This window comes from Vombatus ursinus, unplaced genomic scaffold, assembly GCF_900497805.2.
Source record: "Vombatus ursinus unplaced genomic scaffold, bare-nosed wombat genome assembly UNPS02014810.1, whole genome shotgun sequence".
In the NCBI taxonomy this organism is placed as follows: domain Eukaryota; kingdom Metazoa; phylum Chordata; class Mammalia; order Diprotodontia; family Vombatidae; genus Vombatus; species Vombatus ursinus.
The window spans coordinates 10,166,780-10,173,935 of record NW_020954588.1 but is presented as its reverse complement, the minus strand read 5'-3'; the positions used below and the strand labels follow the sequence as shown (position 1 = coordinate 10,173,935).

Here is a 7,156-nt window from a genome sequence, read left to right as displayed (position 1 = left end):
AGTTACCATCTGCCTGTTACCTCACCTTGTAATATATGGTCATTACCTCTGGCAATTTACCTGGTCAGAGGGATGTTAATAAATGATGACTCAGTACATCCTAATGAATAAATTGAATAGTTCGCTAAGGAGGACAATTCTCATTGGATGATATTTTTAAGTATTTTGTTTATTTAAAAGAACACATTAATTCATTTTCCAAATGAAACCTAACTACATGGTGATGTTGGAAAATAGAGAAACAAGAGTTGATTCAAATACTAACATTTTTTTCTGTTAATACTTTTTTTAAATCTGTATAATAAACCCTTCATGTTTTTCTGTCATGGAGGGTACACCATCTATACATACACTCACTAAAGTTGCCAAATTCAGTCCAACTTCATGACATTTACCTTCAAAGCTGAAGATATCTATTCCCCGTGTTCTGTTCGAAAGAGTGCCCCAAGTGAGTAACTCTTTATAGCAAAGAAAATCTTGTTATTATCTGAATGAAGTAGAAAACCTGTGTAAAGTCAGTAGTATGAGATGATTCACCCAAAGTGATTGAATATATATTTTCCTTTCAAAGCATTACATGAAGTTGTTCTGTTAATTTGAAGGCTAATTCATGCTGCCAATCAGTTATGGTTCTCCTTGAAAGAGGCAGTTGTTTGTACTTTGAAATGTTATTGGCGGGGTGAAGGGGGAAGGGTGATGGTCCAATCATCCTACAATTTCAAAAATGCATTCTTTCACAAATTCTGTGTCACTGAATGGCTTCCTTTCCCCCCCCCCCCGAGTATATAAGTTATTTTATAAGTTGCTTCAGTGGCATGATTTTCAGGTCTTATTGCTGCTTGAAAGACTTGTCTTTGCTGTTCATCTTTTAATATCTCCAATACAACCTTTTATGCCTCTCCCTCTAATTTAAAATATTTGTGGTCCTTATGAGTGTCATAATGCTGTTAAGTATTGAATTTTTTAAATGTTGATATTGCAGCATCACAAAGCAAGGAAATTATCTTTAGTAGAAATATGGTAATATTGCAATTCCCAATCCTCATTTAAAAAATCTGTTTTCTTCCTTCAGCTTTCTCTTGGTCTTCTTTGACATGATGGGTTCTTCACTGGAGGTGTGTTTTCTTCAATTTCCTCACCTTCAACATCATCATCATCATCATCATCACTATAGATTCTTGCTACCAATTCCAAGAGCAGATTGTTTGCCAGACGTATTTAAGAGTTTCATATAATTTTCCTCTTCATCATCTTATTTTGCATCTTCTTCCAGTGCTATTAGGTGCTGGGCACTCACATGTACCAGCTCTGAACCACATTTCAGTCTCAAAGCTTCTGGTGGTGTAATCTCAAAGTCACCTAGAGAAATTGTAGGCTGAACAGACATTTTAAAAGACGCCAGTGTTACTTAAATTGGATTGCCTTCATAGTTCAGTGTCTCTGCTTCAACAATATGCAATTCATCCTTCGCACCAGCCCCTAAACTCACAGTCCTCAATGACAACTGGTGCTCATTTTCATCATCTACTTTAAAATGATAATCTTTGTCAGCCTTTAGTTCACAACCAAAGAGGAAATTCTGGGGCCGGAGGGGGCTCATATCCATTTCCATTGAGTCCTCCATTTGAGCAGCGATGCTGAGCAGAGCAGAGCAGTTCAGAGAGGAGAGCGGCAATGCAGATGGACAGGATGAGATCTGCCAAATACTAACATTTTTCAAAGGGGATAGAAGTAAAAGATTATGTAACTGCATCCTCTTCAGCAGTTAGATATAGCTCTGGTAGGATGCAGCAGACCCAGATTGATGGGAGCTGGTTGTGGGTAGCACTGAAAGCAACCTTGCTTAACCTCTTTTCTTCTGGATCATGTGGAGGAGAGCCTTGTCAGTATCACTGGAAATGGACATATGGAAAGAGAATTTTCTACTGTCTTTAGGAGATGTGAATTTTTCTACTAAACATTCTCCATCTCCCTTCTCCTCCTTGTTCACCTTGCCCTCTGGACCACCATGCCTTTGGAAGGACACAATTAGTAGAATAATTAATTACATAGTTTACAATTTTTCTTCCTGTCCTAGAAACCATTGTGTCTCCTCTAAAAGGGGTCCTTGAGTTAAATAATAGCAGTGCCTTTCTTTTTTTTTCTTCAGAAATTTGTAATTCTGCTAGTAACCTTTTGAGGGAGAATTTGAACTCAGGTTCTCTTGATTTCAGAGTTGGTGCTTTATTTATTGTGCCAGCCCTTCTCTTTAAACTTCTCCAATTTCTCTAATTCCTACCCAAGATACAGAATCCTGGGCCTAGAACTAATACCGTCAAATTCCCTCATGCTTCCATGATTCAAGAAAGACTAGCTAACACATGTTCAAAGCTTCCATTTTGTCACCCACCTAGTTATGACTCAATAGCAAACAAACTGGTTTCTACCCTGATTTCCTTACTGAAACCACTCTTGACAAGTTCCTTGATAGCCTCTTCACAGTCCTCATCCACTTTGATCTTTCAAGAATATTTCCTTCGACCATCATATCCTTCTTGGTTAGACAGACGCAAGTTAAAATAGTGAAGCTGAAGTGAAAAGTGAAGGGCTATCCATGGATAATAGACTTCAATGTTAAAGGGGAATTTGAGGCTATTTGGAAACTGAGGTCCAAAAAAAGCAAGTTACTTTTAAAAAACAAAACAAAAAAAAATTAAGTAACATACCTAGGGTTAAAGGTAAGCTCTGATGAGTCTAAGTTTGGTGCTTTTTCCACAGGTTTTCCAAATTCTCTTCCTTCTTAATCATACTCCTCTCCCCCCCCCATTTCCATTCATATTGCCACTACCTTAATTCCTGTCCTTGTTTTTCCTTAGCTGACTGCAACCAATAGTTCCTTTAAAAAATCACAATTCTTTTATTCTTTAGGGAAACCCAATATACAGAAAATAAAAATAAATGCTCATTTAATTCTATGATCAATTATGCCAAGTTTCTTGATTAATTTACCCTAAAATGTTAAAAAATCACCGGATACATTGCTCTAATTCAGTTACATAGCCTTAAAGATTTGCAAAACTCATTCCTCCAAAAAATAAAAATGGCTTCTGGTCCTAGTTGACCTATCCTTGGAATAACTAGTCACCTGGGGCATGTACTACAATCATTATGATTCCAATTTTTTTTAAATAAGGTAATTAAGACTCTAAGAACTTAAGTGACTGACTTGTCCATGGTCACATGGCTAGAATTTTGCAATGGAGAATTCAAATTCAGGGCTCCCAACACCAGACTCAGTGTGATATCCATTAAATCATTCTGCCTCTCAGGATATGTTATATGATTCCTTAAACAAAATCAATTAAAGAGTCAATTCTTTCCTCTTACACATTTTATTTTTTTTAAAACCTTTAAAATGGACTATCTAGCCATATAATTATTTTCAGCCGTGACAAAGAATAAATTGAATTGCAAATTCTAACCTCTTTATAGTTTTTAAACAAAAGATATGAAGCAAAGTAAGCAAGACAGGAGGAAGGAACAAACAAATAAAAAGGAAGAACCTTACAATTACAATCATTTGCTCTAAACTAGAAGCAACCACTTTCTCGTAAATGTCATTTTTATTATGGAATTACTGAAATATTTATCAAGTTGAACCTTAAGGAATTTGCATATATGAGCTTTCTTAATTACATTTGCATATGTGTCACTCTAATTATCCCACTTGCTAATATACTGAAAGATCATTTTATGTTATTTGTGCCCTTCAGAAAACTTTGCAAAATTATGTGGTGAATTTCCTTTGGAGTTAAATACATTTTAGTATGTAGACAAAAGTCTAAGCATCTTTATTATTATTTGTTTAGTAGCCTACAGAATCCCAGAAGGTATGATAGGAAAAGAAGCATGAGTTCCTCTTTTCTTTTTCTCTATTTTAATATATAAACATTATGTGATATATAAATATTAAAAGTATATACATAATATGAATACTGTATATAATATCTAAAATAAAATATATTAAATATGAAATATTTATATATAACGTTTTCCTGATTTTATAAATGTTCCTAAATGAAATATCTTAACTTTTTTTTTTGTACAAGTCCCAACAAACACATTTTCTTCCTAGATTCATTTGATATAACTAAATAGGAAATCTTGACCAAATTTGCCTATTGAAACAAAAATATTCTTCTGGTTCACATGGTGTTTACAAAATTTGAAGAAAACAAATGAGCAGAACAATATTTTCACTGAGGAAAAAAGTAGTGAAAATGGCTAGTGAGAAACAGAACTCTAATATACGTGAGGAGATATTCAGAAATCACATCATTGTCCACCATTAGATCATTTCATGAGGCACAAATTACATCATAGAAGTAATCACTAAAAGTAGTGATAAGATTGCTGAGTTGCTTTCAATTATCTTTCAATCATTCTTTATAATTTGAGAATTGTGAGAGGATTTAAGAATGTTACCTTAAAAAAAAGATTGTGAAGTCTGCAAATATAGGCAAGCTAACAACTTCTATACAAAACAACACAAAACAAACAAACAAAAAAACCAGAGCACATAATAAAAGGGATGGTTTGTGAGTGCCTAGAAACAGAAGTAGTGATCAGTAAAAGACAGTATGACTTCATCAAAGATAGTCCGAGCATCCTAAAATAAGTTAATTTCCTTTTTGGAGAGGTTCAATAGATTGATAATGGAAATGCTGTCAATATAGCACACTGATTTCCTCATTGCCTTTGATAGCCATTGATGTCACATATTCTTTCCTTGTGGATAAAATGGAAAGATGAATGTCCAATGATATTGGAATTAGATGGCTCCCAAAGTTGTTGAAGAGCTGAACCCGAAGCATATTCACCCCCAGGGCAGTGACAACTTGGAAAGAAGTTGCTAATGAAGAGACTTTCCCTTGTTTCTGTGCTATTCAGCATTTCCATAATACCTTGGATAAAACCATATTTGGCTTGTTTACAAAATTTTGAGATAACTTAATGATGTAATGGATTCAAACACATTTGATAATAGCATCAAGGTTTAGAAAGATCTCACAAGACTCAAATTACAGACCAAATTCAATGAGATGAAATTGAATCTGGGTGAATGTGAGCCTTTAATCTTTAGTTTTAAAATTTAATGAAAAAGTGTGGGATGGAGGCAATTGAACTAGAAATCAGATAGTTTGGGGAAAAACAGGGTTTCTGGTGATCTACAAGCTCATTGAGAGTTAACAATCTGTATGTTGGACTAGCTGATTTCTTTGGTCTCTTCTAATTGAGATTTTGTGATTCTGCAATTCAGAGGCCCAGATAGTAACCACTTCAAATTCTTTAAGGCGGCAGAGAAGCTGCTCTTTTGGTTACTATAAGCCAGAACAATCCATCATTATAGAGAATTACTATCCACTTAATTAACAAGTATTTACTTAGTAGCTATTCTTCAACAAGAAGGTGTGTTACAATGTACTCTGTAGTTGGATAAAAAAGAATGAAGCCAAGCTGCATCAACCTCTCCCTTTTAGACTGTCTTAGCATTTCCCCCCCGAAAACTAGACATATTTCAGGTCAGCAAGGAGGCATAGTGGATAGTGTGTCAGGCCTGGAATTAGGAAGACCTGAGTTCAAATCTGACCCCAGACACTTACTCTCTGTGTGACCATGGGCAAGTCACTTAACCCTGTTTGGCTCAGTTTTCTTATGTGCAAAATGAGCTGGAGAAGGAAATGGTGAGCCAATCCGGTACCTTTGCCAAGAAAACCCCAAATGTTGTCCTAAAAGGTTGGATGTGACAGAAATATGTCCTTTATTCTCTTTATCACCTCCCTATGAAATTCTTACAAGTGCCACCTTCCTAAAATGTTATTTCCTTGCATTTCATCTGATAATGAGGAAGCAGGAGAATATTAAAGCTTACTGAAGAAAGAAAGAGAAAAACAGATCTTTGGATTCAAATATCATCTTTGACCATAAATGGCTTAAGGAATCAAAACATATAGTCTTGAGGAAGCAGAGTACACAGAAAGAAATATAATAAAGTTGCAAGTACTAAACGTAGGGAGGAAGTATAATCTATAAACTATGAAATATCAGTGATTTTTTTTCATTCTTATTCATTATTCTTAATCTTTAAAAAACAATTCTAGGCTGTCCATTTAAAACAGGAACTTCTGACACAGTAATGAAGTCAGAAGTTGCATTTCTCTCTTTTGAAATTCCTTTTACATTGTCTTTGTTTAATGATTCTTATTTTCCTCTGGTATGGGTGGAACATTAGTACTTTGGGGAGTTTTACTCATTTATAGAATGTTATATGAAAGGAAACTGATTGAATCAATAATTTCAAGGAACAATACAAAGAAGATAAAGCACATTATTAGTTATGTCCCTATTGAAGCTGCATCAATACATTATATTGTCCTTTTTCTTTAAATGACATTTCTCATGTATCCAAAAGAAAACCAGAATAAAAGATTATTGAACCTGATGTTGTTGTGGATTCAAATAATTTCTCTGTGTGTGTGTGTGTGTGTGTGTGTGTGTGTGTGTGAAGCACATGGAGCTCCAATTCTTAAATAAAGGAAAAGAAAGGAAAATTATGTTTTCCATTGAAATTGGATTTTTATAGTTTAATAATTTCTCCAATTTTTTGACATTTTACACAGATATTTGACATGTCTGTAACAGGAAGTAACCAGAATGTAAAGTAACATGAAGTTACACACATAAGATAACATATGACAACAATCTATGATATGCATCTCAGACTAGGAAACAGCCCAATTCGTATTCAGTAGATTGAACATGATGAAAAGTTCCCAAAAGTTTGAGAAAAAAATAGTTTTAGAAATTAGATATTAGACTCTAATATGTGGAATTAGATTAATGATTATATACACATTCATATACACATGTGTTTTCCAGTCATAGACAACACCACCATGGTGTTATCTTAGCTTTCTGTGAATGATAAAGAAAATAAAAACTACTTAGCCATTTGGCATTTGCCTTCAGGCATGTCATTCTCCAGGATTCATAATAGAAACATCATGAATTGATTTGTAGGAATGACCTGAAGGCTGAGATTTAAAATGGCCCCCATTCACCATCGACTAATACTTAAATCAAACAAAATTGTACCTCTGATCTTATTTAAAGGGTT

The 7,156-nt window shown here is 34.4% G+C and overlaps 1 pseudogene; it reads right to left on the bottom strand.

The window, feature by feature from the left end:
* Window positions 1-1,068: 1,068 nt before the first annotated feature.
* Window positions 1,069-1,636, bottom strand: LOC114053161 (annotated as a pseudogene).
* Window positions 1,637-7,156: the final 5,520 nt, after the last annotated feature.